We start from the raw sequence: 15,353 nt of genomic DNA on the forward strand, positions 1-15,353 counted from the left end.
AGTATCTTCATATTTTAAAGTGAATCTCTGTGGATTGCCTTTTGTTGGGTCTTACTTTAATACACAGTCTGATAATCTGCATTTCAATTGGAGTGTTTGGTGCATTTACATTTGTTGCAGTTACTGATATATTTGGGTTTATGTATACCATATTTGTACTTGTTTTCTATCCTATCTCTTGTCATATTGTTTATCTTTTTCAGTCTTCTTTTTGGATTAAATAAATAGGTATTTCTCTTCTTGCCTATTCTCATGTCTAGGGAATAAGCAAGGATGCTGGTTATTGTGAATGATCAATTGTTGTTAAGTCTGGATTAATGTCTATTTTGGAGGGTTGAATTTTGTTTTAATGGGATGCAAATTTGCTAGCATCTCTACCGTATTTTGTTGAGGCTTTGTTTTAGGTTTCCTTAAGGAAGGTTACATAACTTTCAGATACGGTTTTTGCTCCTAAGGTGTGACCTTGCTAGTGTATCAGCTGAATGCCCAGGTATAAACTTAACAACGCCCTTCCATTCTAACTGGGCCACAATACTACATCTACCACAGCTATGCAATAGCAGCTCCACTCTGAACCTGGCACTTTGTGCTAGGCAATGCAGAATCCCACCTTGGCCTTAAGGACTTTTGAGGAACACAAACACATACTTAGGAGTCCCTCTCTCCATTATGATCTCCTTTCCAGTAATCTGTCATGCAAAGTTCAACTGTTTCAGTAGCCTCGAACTCTCTGTCTCCTCATTAGCGACTCCGTAAAGCTCTGCTTTAGCTTTGCTTCCCTCTGCTGCCTTTCAGGACCTCTCCCTGGAGAGCTATGGTGAGTATGGGGTCATTTCATGTGTTTCCCCTCTCTCAGGGATGAGAGTTCTCAGCTGCTTATGATCCAAGGCTTGTACACGGTTGATTAGTATTTTTTCACCTGGTTTAATTGTTCACGTCAGGAAGGTAAGTCCCACACTACATTACTGGGTCATGGCTAGAAGTAGAAGCTTGCTTTCCTTTTTTTTGTCTTCATTATGTTTCATTGTAAAATTATTTTTGTTGATTAGCTTTAAAGTATGCTATGCTTCCTAAAGCTGTGGCTTCATATTTCTTATCAAGAAATAGCTGAAAACCTTTTACATACTATTCCCCCAAATATTATATTTTGTAAAGGATGCTTACTGTACAGTTCAAGCAATAAATTTTAGATGTAGACTCCATGAGTTCTAATGTATAATAATGGCAAGATCTCGGCTCACTGCAACCTCTGCCTCCCAGATTTAAGCGATTCTCCTGCCTCAAGCTCCTGAGTAGCTGAGATTACAGGCGCCCACCACCACACTGGGCTAATTTTTGTATTTTTAGTAGAGTTGGGGTTTTGCCATGTTGACCAGGCTGGTCTCGAGCTCCTGACCTCAGATGATCCGCCTGCCTTGGCCTCCCAAAGTTCTGCGACTACAGGTGTGAGCCACCGCACCCAGCCATGTTTGATTATCTTTCAGGCTAAAATTGTGATCACCTTGAGCTTTGATACAAGAAATTGGGTCTTTTTATGACCAAAATCAGACCCATTGTATATAAAATATAAATGTTTGTGCCAAACATTGTTTAACAAACCATTCTGGTACCTCTCTGTGAAAAGGTAGATAAATTCCTCTGTAATTTCTCATGTCAAAGAGCTGTAATTCTCCTAAACAAGTGGTTTGTTTTCATCTTCTAGATATTTTGATGCATGCGGCTAATGATATTTTCTATTTCATATTGTTTGGGAAGCTTTAGAAGCAAAGCTTAGCTTACTTCTATCAAGGGTATTCGACATTAGAGTATCATGTTGTATATTAATTTAATTCCTGCTTGTCTTCTGCTTTTATATTCTTATTTTTCCCTCTTCCCCCAAAATTATATTTTCTGTTGTCAAATCATATTTCCCTACACACTACCCTAAATCCTTTTGCCACCAAGCAAGGTAAAAATATTTTCAGGGTAATATGTTATTGAAATAATCTCACCACTTCAATCTATTTTAAATGCTGCTGGAAGGTTTGTCTTTCAACAATATGAATAATGATGTCGTGCTTCTGCTTAAAATACCTTAGTGGCCTCCTACTGCTTCTAGAGCGAAACACAGACTCCTCAGGAAGCTGCACATGAGTCTTCATGGTACTTTTCTGAGTGCAGAATTGAAAAGTTAATTTAAACACATCAAGTACACATTTTGACTAAACCACTTGGAAAATGAAACAATTTTTTGTGATAATATACTGGTTTACCTTTTCATCAAAATTCTAGAGTGAAGCATTTTCTTTTCTTTTTAGTAGAGAAGGGGTTTCACTATGTTAGCCAGGATGGTCTCGATCTCCTGACCTCATGATCCGCCCATCTCGGCCTCCCAAAGTACTGAGATTACAGGCATGTGCCACCGTGCCCGGCTGCCTGAGTGAAGTATTTTCACAATCACAAGCTTGGAAAAAGTTAGTTTTGTTTCTATTTTGTTTCTGTTTTTCCCACAGTAGTGTATATTGAACTCTAGCAAAAAATGGTAATGTTAGAAAGTTTATGTAATGTAGAAAATGGAAGGAGAACAAAAGGGGGCCTAGCAGGATATTCTATCAACTGTTGAACCTTTGTCTAAATAAACTGTGCAACAAACTGGTATATAGCCCCTGAATGGATAATAAAATTAACTCAGTGCCCAGGAAAACTGTACCCGCAATTCCCATATTTGAAGTGGCTTTAGGATAAATGGAAGTGGTACATTGTTTCAGAAAAATATTGGAAGATTATTTTCAGGATTCAAATATAATCTCTCCCCACCTATCATCTCCTCTTGACTTTCTTTCTAGATCTAAAAGAGAGAAATTCAATAAATTCTGGTAAGTGCAGAAAATCATGATTTAGGACCAAAAAAACTGCCCTAAAAAGGACTTTCTCACCAATGGCATAAAAAGAAGTTCTGAGTTTTGGAATGAAATGCTACTTCTTTGCTAAAATGCCAGAATAGCAAGTCATTTAATTCTGCGTTACTAACAATATCAGAAAACAGAAGCTATGTCAATGAGCATTTTGCAGAGCATATGTGGGCTAGGAGGGCTATACTTCCTTATAAATCATTTCATAAAGATTCAAATTTGAGAAAACTCAGAAGCACCTACTAAAAGTAAAGTCCTGAAATGAGGACAGAATATTACCAGTTCAGACCGGTATTGACATTTACGTAGGTCGCCATTCGAAGTGATGACATGCATGTACATGTGTCTGATTCCTGGAAAGTTTAAAGTACATCATAGTGTCATGTATATTGTTTTACTTAGTGATCCAGCAAGCATTTCCTCAGCCTATTTATTAGGTATGCCATTAAATCTCCTTTAAAATTATATGCATACATAGTCCCTGCCAAGTTGAATGCCATACACTGGTAAGAGATACTTATGTATTATGCACAGGTATGCATGTTGTCTTATCTATCATATCACAGTGTTCTCTGTATGAAATAGAATGGTTTGTCATATGAAATCTACAATGCAATTGTACACTTTCCAAACAGATTGTCAACGCTTTTAAGATAGGAACCTAGAAGTGTGTTCTGAATCTCTGACTACCTATGTAAAACCTAAATTAAACTACATGGCCGGATAGGACCACAATAATATCGTTAATAAGTCCTTATTACATTTAATTGTGTGGTGATTAATGCCATGACATTTTGCCTTTCACAATTCACATTTTCACCAGTGCTATCTGGCAACTGCCCCTACCATTCCAATAAAAATCACTTCAGTAATAGCTTTCTACTAGTTAATTCCTAATGATATTTTCCATTCTATTCCAGGCCAGATCATACATATTTGAAAACTGTGCAGCATTTGATGCCCTGGTCTAGCCCGGATCATTTTTGCTTGAATTCTTTGATCTCACTTTGTTCCACATGTCTTTTTACCTCTTAAGTCACTTAATCTCTCACTTGAGCTTCCTTTTGCTGTTCCTGGCATTCTGCTCTTTCTGTTTCTTGATGCTCTCTTGAAGAGCTCATTATTCTGTGGTTTCTGTTGTACACCCATGACTGATCATCATTGCTTCTCCACAGATAACTTCTCTGAATGCTGGACCCAGATACCCCCATCTCCTCCACTTTGTCCAACAGAGTTGTCCAATGGATTTGTTACAAACTGACCTCATCACTCACTACTCCCAATCGGCAACCCCCTTCCCATCTCCCACAGAGAGTGTACTGCTCTCCACTTTGTTATCCAAGTGAGAAATCACCCCCTTCTCTGAACGCTGAATGTGTTCTGCTGATCCCATCTCATCACCCCTGTGCTGTGCTTTTCTTACCTCAATATTGCAATTCCTTGAGCTTTCATATTTGCTTAAACATTCTCGAAGTCAGATATCTCATCAACTGACTTGTAAGGAAACCTCGCTTATTTCCAATATGCGCTTCCAAATTCTTGAATCCAGTTTGGCCAGGTAGTGGGCATGTCTGTAAAATGCTCTAGTTTTTACATGTCTGTCTAAGTCAGGGTTTTCTGTTTATATTTTCTGTGGCATGCCATGTTCTCAGTTTACATTCTGTATGTTTTCTGTGCCTTTTAGCAGAGCAGGGTGCACTTTTAGTTTTCAAATAGAAATTAATAAAATGCCATGAAACTTCAGGTATCACATAGACCCAGCACCAAAGGTACAGGAACATTGATTCTCCGTTTGGGCCGTTCGCACATGAGCTACCGTGTATTTCAGAGTTGAATTTCGTCGAAAAGCATGGTTCATCTGTGGTGTGCTTTCCTGTTCATGTAAGAATATGGCAGTAAGATGGAAACGGTTTGCTGAGGTCTAAGGCCTCCTCATGGCCTTTCTTCTATCCTGGGTCAAATATCAGTGTCTGTCTTGATCTCTCTGTGATCTAAATATCCAGATGAAATCATCCACCATTCTATGCCTATGTGGGCACAAAGAAATTATTGTGAACATCTCCTTAAAATAATGAATTCTGTGTCTGTGTATGTTTTAAAAGTCAAATTAAACTTCTTTTCATAAACTTCAGTTGATTCAATGATGAGGACATGGTTCCAAACACGAGTAGAAGACCACTTTTATGGCAGCACTGAGAAAATACTTTCTGAATATTCAGATATAAAGGGGTTAATTATGATAGCTAAGTGGTACAACATAAGCAAACAATCTTCCCAAATTCCATTAAAATGGAAAACTATACATTAGTTATTGTCAATAAGACATCACGGCCACAACATACGATTTATTAGACAGTATTATACTGCCCAAAAGACAAAACAGTAAAATCACACTGAAGACAGTTGACTCAGAATGAGGAATACATTTACCAAAAAGTAATAATTTTAATATATGCAAGAAGTTTGAAAATGATATTTAATTGTCAGTTATAACTGGAAAGATTAAAATGTATTAATTTGATACAGCTTTTAAAAGATGAATTAGCATTTCCCACCTTCACATTTTCTCTGAGCGTGAACATTTAAATAGTATATGGCGGTATGCCAATTCCAAGAAGTTCTTTAAAATATATCTCCAGGAAACTTGTTCAGTGTATTTCTTGAAAACACATTTCCATGATTGGAAAGCCACCTAACTGTGTATCACTACACAGAATTCCCTAACAATTTAATGGGATATTTATTTTTGAAGTGGATTTTTTTTTCCAGTATGACTGTGAGATATGCAATATATTAATCCAGCACCAAGTAAAATTCTCTGAAATGATAGGTTGATTATCTAGTGGAATCACGTGTCTCACACATTTGCTAAAACCTAGTTGACATTAGCCAAACAAAAATGTTCCTTCTCTGAAATTTAATGTCAGGATTATTTTATTTTAATTACAATTGACATTCTCCCATAATCCCAGCACTATGGGAAGCTGAGACAGGAAGTTATCTTGCGACCAGTAGTTTGAGACCTGCCTGGGCATCATAGGCGTCTGTCTCAACAAAAAAACGAAATAAAGAATTAGCAAGCATGGTGATGTTCACCTGTAGCCCCAGCTACTCAGAAGGCCTGAGCCCAGGATTTTGAGGCTGCGGTGAGCCCTTATCATGTCACTGCAGTCCAGCCTGGGCAACAGAATGAGACTCTGTCTCTTAAAAAATTAGTATTTTTCTAACTGAACTCAATAAGCATTGAAGAACGTAAAAGTATTATTTCTTCATTTAAAATAGACATTCAGAATTTAAACCAGCATATGCCACTCTGGATATTTTGATATTCTCTAACGTGTTCTAAATATGTTATGTTCACAGTTATACCAAAGTAACTAATATTGGTAAATTAGTCATATTTGTAATAAGATACTTTTTAAGTCATTATTTTCAGTTTTTTTTTCTTTTTTTCTTTTTTTTTTTGTCTAGAACTAGTCTTAAAAGAGAAAGGATTGAAAGAATGCCACTTAACTGTAGAATGCTTCAGGAAAATAAAATCTCTCTCCAATTAAATCCTTTGAAATAATCTATGCATAGCACTTTCCAAGCCAAGGCATGGGTTGTTTCATTGCATCTTATGCTGTGACAAAGTCCTATAATTAGCACATTGATGTAATTTACCACTGTTTCATTAAAGCTGATTGCCTAACTATTTGGGAAGTTAACATGGCTACTTGAGTACTTGACCTGCCCTTTTTTTTTCTATGCTACAGCTGTTAGTAGGAAGTGAGCAAAGGCATTCATTGCTGACAGTCATAGAAATCATCTTGGTAAAGGTTATCATACAAGACAAAGATGGAGTTTCACTCTGTGCATCCTCAGACCTTTCTATTTTTAATTGGTTTCGTTTTCTGATGAGACCTCAAATGACAGAACAAATATTTGACAGCTAAATTTTTACCAATTTAAAAAGTGAACTCATATTTATTTAACTTACATTGTTAATCATTTATCTTTTGAAAGTCTGATTTTTAAAAGTGTAATGCATTAAAGCAGTGTGTCCTTGAATTTAAGAGAGTCTAGAAGTTGTGCAGAAATGGTGAAATCCATTTAAACGGCTTGAGGTAGGGATAAGAGGTAAATAATAGTTTATTTTAAAAAGTAGATTAAGCACAGTCACGTTGTCAAGAGTAACCCTCTTCTGTGTCTTTGGCCACCAGTGAAGAGCTGTGTACAATTATATATTTTACTCTTTAGCAACCCACCCCCAGCTATGGGACATGACAGATCAGTCAGCAGGGTACTCTCAAGTTAGGGTAGTAGGATGATCAGAGAAAAATTCAGACTTGAATAGGAGCACCAGTACCATAAACCCTTATAAAAGCAGTGCTTCAGATCAAGAGGGAAATATATAGAGGTTCCCTACTACATGCAGTCTTCCGATAGCTTTAATACCGAAGTAGTCGCTAATACCCTTGTCTGAAAAGAGCATTTAGAAAAGAACAACACACACACACACACACACACACACAAAACTTGTTGAAAATTCTGCATAAGCAATTTACATCCTGACAGAAGAAGGATGGGGTTTATTCTCTTTCATAATCCTCTGTTACACGCTTGCAATATGCTGCACATTAAGTAACAGGTTTTTGTTGCTAAAATTAAAGTGGTTTTCTATAGGAGACACCTTAGGTAAAATTGTCAATGGAGACCAAGTTTATTTCCATTATTTTTAATTATTTGCACAGGACATAAATATGAAAATAAACTTCTTGCATTTAGTTGTGGAGACTTTTTAATTTGAATATTTCATCCTTCCTAGAAGTTTCTGGGGTTGATGGGACCTTCATCCTGGGCCCTCTGTCCCTTAAATTATTCTTAGTATGATGCACCTCCCTGTAGCCCTCCCACCATCCCCAAAAAAAGAGTCAGAGGAGAAGTGGAAACCTTAGTAATCTTAGTATTTCCATCTCTATATTCCTAGAAATTTCAATGTTTAGGAATTAAAGGAAAAGACAGGAGGGAATGTGTTTTGGAGCAGGAGACAGGAACGGTAAGAAATGCACAAGATGTCACTAAACAGTCATAGTAAAAATAGTATTAATAATTATTATTAAAGACGTTTAGAAAAAGAAAAATAACACCCCAAACAGTAATCAAACCACAATATCATGTACTATGGTGTATCAATTAAAATGAATGGGAATTACATGCAAATGCCTCAAATAAGATACCTCAAATAAGAAATGTAGAATACCTTTCCACTGATGATTTTTAGTTGTCAGGGCAAGTGAGACCCAAACAGCAGACAGAATGGTCCCAGCATGCTTGTTGCCTTTTTTTGTTTGCACAGTGGCTGTCAGTTCCAGCCTTACAGGTAGTGGAACCCAGCCGGAAGAAGGGGCGGGACCCAGCATTGCAGCCTGAACTGAGAGCAAATTTAAATTACTGAGCCTTTTTTTTCCTTTTTTTATTTTTCTACTCTGCGACAAACTGAAAAGATTCCAGCACGCTAATTTAACCACCCTGCTTCTTCTTTGCCCTTTTTTTTTTTTTTTGATTTTTTTTTTTCTCCCTGCTTCTAGGATAATTAAAAGAGAAACCTGTAAAAGGCAACATTCCTGTGAGCGAGTTGGTGCTGCAACGTGCTGGTAAGAAAACGAGTTTAATTTTTTTCATCTTTTTTTTTTTTTTTTTTGCTTTTTCTTTTTTTAAAGAGCTGAAGGCTTTGTCTGTCTAAGGCAGTCATAAGCGTGGCTTCCCTGCCGTGAGGGGTTAGCATGTAATGAAAAGGTGTAATAGCCTGATGTACGACCTTCGTGTCATACTTCTAATGGTTAATAACAGCATTCCTGTCTACCCCGATGATGCTTCTCTCTGCAAAGGGACTATTTGCCCAGTTGCAACAGGGCTGAGATTGTCGCACTATGACAATGAGTTGTTGATTGTTTGGAGTTGCGGTGTCCTGTCAGAAAGATTTCTTGACTTTCTCCAAGTTACTCCCTTCCAGGGATGTGACAAGTTTTAATAGGTACCTTGCAGACCATAAGGGGTTTGCTGTTTACTCATCAAACAGGAAGTGCAATAATGAAACTTTTTTTTTTAAGGAACGCTAATTGTCCTAGACTTCCTTAGTTCAGATAATGAAACAGACTAAAATGAGTGCTCAGTAAAGTCATTTGAATCCCTTTCATGTGTAACTAGTCAGGAGTTCATTAGACGGCCAACTAAGAAGAACCTACATCATTTGCAGACCTTGTACTTGCGGTGCCAACTTTATTCTTCAAAAGGACAAATTTTAATTCAACCCAATTAAATTCAACAAGTATTTCTGTGTATACTCTGCCTGGAACTGCTGCTGAGAATGTGCTTGCCTGTTACTCTGTGGTGGGGGAATAACTGAAATTAGATAGTGTAAATTTGCAGCAACCAGATTTCCTTACTACCTTTAGCACTGACCAGATCACTTAAGACATTTCAGAGTGTGTGACTGTTGGCTATAAGATGAAGTTCTCAAGGTTACATATCCTACAATAGACGAACTTCCGTTCCTTCTCTGCTTGTAACTTTTGCTCATATGAAAAATGCAGCTCTGGCTAGTATATTTTATATCACATCTTAATATTATAAAGAAGGAAAAAACACATAGACATCTCTTTTTTCGTACACCAAACATGTCATTTGAAAATAGATCCATGTGTCAAACTTTGAGCTTATCCATATTTTAGCCTCAGAAGGAGGAAGACACATGGAGAGGTTTAGGCTTGTCAATGAGTCTGCTTGGATTTGGGTCAAGAAACTTAGGAACTACAATTTTCTCTGTTTGTTCGGTTGTTTGTTTTCTTTAAAACCACATGTGAAACAGCAAGGAATAGATTTTGCTGTCCCACCATTGTTCTTTGTAAACTGGTGTAGTTTTTATTTTTTTATTTTTTGTCTTTTGATTTTGAATAGATCACTAGAAATGTAATGGGAAAGTGGTCAAAAACAGAATGTAGTTACCGAATGTCCATTAAAACTTTTTCTAAAAAAAAAACAAAATCAAAAACAAAAAAACTCCTATGGATTTTGAAGGTTGTATGCCATTTGCATCTTATAGAGAAAGTGGCATTCCATACGCTGGTAACATTTGGTCTCCGGTCTCTGTAGCTATTCTATCTAATTGTGTCACTCTACATTTAACAGCTCTGAACATGCCATGCCCCTGGGTCCTCACCGGTGCCCCCAGAGCTCTTGAAATGTCTAAAAAGACCTTAGAACATTACAAAGTGTCAATTGTTAGAATAATTTCTGCCTCTTTACAACAAGAGAAAATGCTGTGGATTTAATAGTTCATTTTTAAAGTCTGTTCTCATCCACCAGTAACTGTCTATTAGCAACATTTCCGTTATAATTGGAATAAATTGTTGCCCAGTAACAAGCAACTAACTCCTTAGCGACTTTCCATAGAATCAGTGACTAGAAATAGCTACAAAGAGCTAAATGCAAGTCAAACCACAGCACTTGTGTTTTTCTATTATGGGAAAAAATTATTTCTTTATAATTTTACCATTCTATTAAATTCTCAAATTTCCAAATTGGGGTGCCTCTTCTTTGTAATTTTCTAATTGACCAAAATCCCGTACATGAAAAATAAAGGCCAACAGATCTTTGAAAATTTTTCTTTCTGGCTTAACATAAGAAAGGATAAGCACAACCTCTCAGACTATGAGTGTTAACAAGATTCCGAGCCAGCAACACCATTAAATGTGAAGAACTGCCATCATCTTTTGCAGAGCGCAATGTAAAATTAGGGGTTTCACTGTAGGACTCTGTCATTTGAAATAGTAATCAGTCCATAATACTATATATTGCTAAAGTTAAAATGATGCTTCCCCCATTAATAAAATATTGAATAACACTGAAATTATGTTAGTTAGATTTTACCCTGTTTTTTCAATAGATAGAGTCAGGAATACCCCCAGATCCTTTTACCTAAGTGTACATAATATCAGTATGTCTTTTCTTCTTTCCTCACTGAAGTGCTATGACATTACAGTCTCAGGAGAAATTTTCCTTAACAATAGTTCTGCATTTGCCATGAGCTCTTGCGGCATTTGGGAAGGATTTTCACCTTCTACTTGCACAGGTGTTGAAATAGAAAATACCTTATGACGAGAATACACATTGTTATTTTACACACAGACATATGGACAAAAATATATATGACGCCAGAATAAACATTAAAGGCAACATGAAAGTATATGGATTGCTCCCTAAAAATATGACATTTGACATTTGCTCAATTTATTATAAATGTTTACTGAGGATCAACTATGTGACAGGAAGTATGTCAGAATCTGTAGGGAACAAGAAAAACAAAAAAGCCATGTCTTGGTCATCAGGGGAATTACAATGTAGTAAGAAATGCAGCAGGTAGACTAGAAAATGTAATTTGATTGATTAGTCTATGATGACCTTAGCATTGTGTCAGGCTATTGGGATCAAAAAAAGTTGTAACTTTATTTCTGAGTATCTGGAGCTGGCATAATGTTTGCTTCTCTCATTTGCTTCAATTCTTTACCTATAGCCACACATGTTTTCCATTTCCTGTGTTTTTTTTTTAAAAAGAAATCTTATTGATATAAGTAGTCTTAACAGCTGTAATTTTTGTGTGTTTTTACTGTAAAATAAAAATGGGCAGGAAGTGCTGAAGAGGTATCAAGAGGTATCAAGTCCCATTTCTCATCACCCACTGCCTTTGTCATTCGTAATCTACTTAGACCTCTGTCCTCCTCATCTTTACACAGAGGAAATGACCTCATCCAACACTATAATTCTTTTATTCCATCCTAGTAGAAGATGGGTAGCTTTTAAGGAAAAGGTATGGTTATGGCGGGCTTGTCCACCTGCGGTTTAAACAAAATACAAGACAATTACCAGCTAACAAGCTCTAAGTCTTAACCTCTGCATTCGTGTTGAATCGATGTTTGGTTATACCTGCCCCATGATTTTATACCTTCGGCTCTCTTCATTATCATGTTAATGCCCCCAAGACTGTAGAGGAAAATTGCAACAGAATAGTACGTGTACGTTGAGAATGCTGTTCTAGCAGCTGTTCAAATGCTTCTTACATGTGATCCAAGAAAAAAAGAATGTCTTTCCCCTTAAACAACATTGCATAATCTGATATTTCTGTGTACCTTTTAAAGTAGCACTTGAGCAATCTGATGAGCTTTCATTGATTTATACACCTGTGAAGTCACAAGAATCAAGCTGCAGAGAATTTCCATTCATACAAAAGTTTCTTGTGTCACTGTGACTCTTGCCTCCACACCTGGCCTTCACACGGGCCTTCAGATGTGCATTCTGTCACTATAGGTTAATTTACATTTTATAAAATGTCATATAAATGGAATTATGCAGTATGGATTTTATGTCTGGCTTTTTCATTTTGCATACTGACTTTCTGATTCATACATGCTGTTGCATACATCAGTAGATTTTTTATTGCTGTGTAGTATTTCACTATATAAATAAGCAAAAGTTTGTTCATCTGTTCACCTGTGGATGAATACTTGGGTACTTTCCATTTGGGAACCATTATAAGTAAAGCTGTATGAACATTCATGTGCAAGCCTTAATGTAGGCATAGGTGTTTCTCTCAGGTAAACAGCTCAAAGTGCTGGATCATATGGTAGAGGTATGTTGTATAAGAAAAAACCCCACAGTTTTCCAAAGTGGCTGTAACATTTGATGCTTTCTCCTGCAATGTTGGAGAATTCCAGTTGCTGGATATCTTCGCCAACATTTTGTGTATTGCCAATCTTTTCAATGTTAGCCATTCCAGTGGGTATGTAGTATTAACTCACTGTGGTTTTAATAAATCTTCCCTGAAATTGAATGATGTGGGGCATCTTTTCATGTACACATTGGCTTATGGTAAAGTATCTGTTCTAATATTTTGTCCAATTTTTATTGGGTTCCATGTGTCATCTTAATATTGAGTTGTAGGAGTTTTATTTTCTCCTGGATAGACACCTCTTTTCAGATATGTGTGTGGAAAACCTTTCCTCCCAGTACGTGACTTTCCTATTATTTTTAATGGTGTCTTTTCAAAGCACAACATTTTTTCATTTGAATTAATTCAAATTACCAATGTACCACATACCAGCATAAAAATTTATTTCATGGTTCATACTTTTTGTGTGGACAAAGTGGAAATGCTAAGATTTTTCTCCTGAGTGCTTCTCTATAAATTTTATAATTTCTGTGTTCACTCACAGTTCTATGGTGCATTTTGAGCTAATGTTTATGTTTAGTATGAAATAAAAACCAGGGTTCAATTTTTTTTTGTCATATGGAGAGCCAGTTGCTTCAGCACCATTACTAAAAAGATTATTCTTTACCCTCATTTAATTACCTTAGTTTATTTGCCAAAAATCACTTGACAGTAGATGTGTTGGTCATTTTCTGGGATCCGTCCCATGGATTTATACATTTATTCTTTCACTAATTCCACACCATATTGATTAGTTTTATAGTAAGTCTTGGAAACAGATACTGTATATTCTCCAATTTGCTCTTTTTAAAAATTGCTTTGGCTCTTCTAAGTTCTCATTTTTATATAAATTTTATAATTTGCTTGTAAATATTTACCCCAGTAAAAATTCTGGTGACATTTTTATTAGAATTGCATTGAATATAAATTCAATTTGTAAAATTGACATTTTAACTCTATTGAGTCTTCCATCTATAAACAATTATTCAGTTCTTCATTTATGTAGTTCTTTAATTTCTCTAAGCAATGGATTGTAGTTTTTGGTACACATGTATTTCACTATTGTTGTGAAATGTATTCCTAAATGTTCAAGGGGACTTCAAGAAGGTCATGGAAAAATGGAATTAAAAGTTAAAAATAAAAAAAATGTAAACTTTATTTCTCAACATAAGCGCCATCAAAGTCAAGAGACTTTTATAAGCAATGATACCAGCCACTTAGTTTATCTCTAAAGAACTGGGAATCCTGAGAATTTAACTTATGGCAATGCAACATTTTTTACACTATTAACTGAAGGAAAAAATGGTATCCTTTAAATAATTTTTAGGATTAGAAAACAAAAAGGCAGAAAGAGACAAATCAGGAATGTAAGGCAGATGCCTAATGATTTTCCAATGAAACTCTTGCAAAATTGCCCTTGTTTGAGAGGCTTACGTAAGCAGGAGCATTGTTTTGGTGAAGGACTCTATGATAAAGATTTGGCATTCTCAAAACACTCTTATACAATAAACAGATACTATCTTTCTTTGGTCCTCCACAAAGTCAACAAGCAAAATGCCTTGAGCATCCCCAAAACACTGTTGCCATGACCTTTGCTCTTGAGTGGTCTGCTTTTGCTTTAATTGGACCACTTTCACCTCTTGGTAGCCATTGCTTTGGTTGTACTTTGTCTTTAGAATCATACTGGTAAAGCCATGTTCCATCTCCTGTTACAATTCCTCAAAGAAATCCTTCAGAATCTTCATCCTACTTGTTTAAACATTCTATTGAAAGCTCTGCTCTTGTCTGCTGTTGATCTGTTTACAATGGTTTTGGCACCCATTGAGTGGAAAGTTTGCTCAACTTTAATTTCTTAGTCAGAATTGTATAAGGTGAACTATTTGAGATGTCTGTGGTGTTAGTTATTGTTCCTGCTGTGAATTGTTGGACCTCTTCAACTAGGGCAGGAACAAGAAAAATATTTTCCTCACAAATCGATGTGGACCGTCTGCTGCTGTGGGTTTCATCCTCAACACTGTTCTCATCCCTTCTTTAAACAAGTTATCCATTTGTAACTTGTGAATTTATTTGGGTAACTATCCCCATAAACTTTACGCAAAGCATCAGTGATTTCACCATTCTTCCACCCAAGCTTCATTCTAAATTTGATGTTCGTTCTTGCTTCAGTTTTCATAGAATTCATGTTGATCTAGTAGGGGCTGTTTTCAAACTCATCTTGTGTCTTTCATAGTGACTCAAACTAGATCCTGTTCAGGCATTTTATTAAAAATTAGTATGAATGTATTACAGTGCAAAATAAATGGAAATCCATGCATAATTTTTTCATAATATGCATTTTTCATGAATACTTTGAAGACCCCTTGCAGAACGTTTTAGTTTCTTAATAAGTGAAAATTTTTTCCAAGTGTTTGTGGCTATAATATACAAATACTATTGATGTTTGTTTACTGACCTCTTATACTGCTATCTTAACAAATTTCCTTGTTATTGTGAATATTTTTAAATTCATATTAGGATTTTCTAAATACACCGTGAACTTTTTGATCAAAACACTTCATTCTTTCCAACTGTATGTCTTTTATCCTTTTTCTTAGCTGTTTGAAATATCTAGGACTTCGAGTGAAATGTTAAGTAGAAATAATGAAAGTGAACATCCTTGACATGTTCCCAGTCTTAAGGGAAACACATTTAGTCTCTCACTGTAGAGAATGAGGTAT

The 15,353-nt window shown here is 36.0% G+C and overlaps 1 long non-coding RNA gene across 1 annotated transcript; it reads right to left on the reverse strand.

Annotated features, from left to right (window-relative positions):
* Window positions 1-208: 208 nt before the first annotated feature.
* On the reverse strand, window positions 209-8,277 carry LOC107000037 (uncharacterized). The gene is made up of 2 exons (XR_003719167.2): window positions 8,134-8,277; window positions 209-4,918 (listed from the first exon to the last, which is right to left on the reverse strand). It is a non-coding gene; the product is annotated as an uncharacterized LOC107000037 (long non-coding RNA).
* Between the last annotated feature and the right edge of the window lie 7,076 nt (window positions 8,278-15,353).

Source organism: Macaca mulatta, chromosome 9 (genome assembly GCF_049350105.2).
Source record: "Macaca mulatta isolate MMU2019108-1 chromosome 9, T2T-MMU8v2.0, whole genome shotgun sequence".
NCBI classification, from domain to species: Eukaryota; Metazoa; Chordata; class Mammalia; order Primates; family Cercopithecidae; genus Macaca; species Macaca mulatta.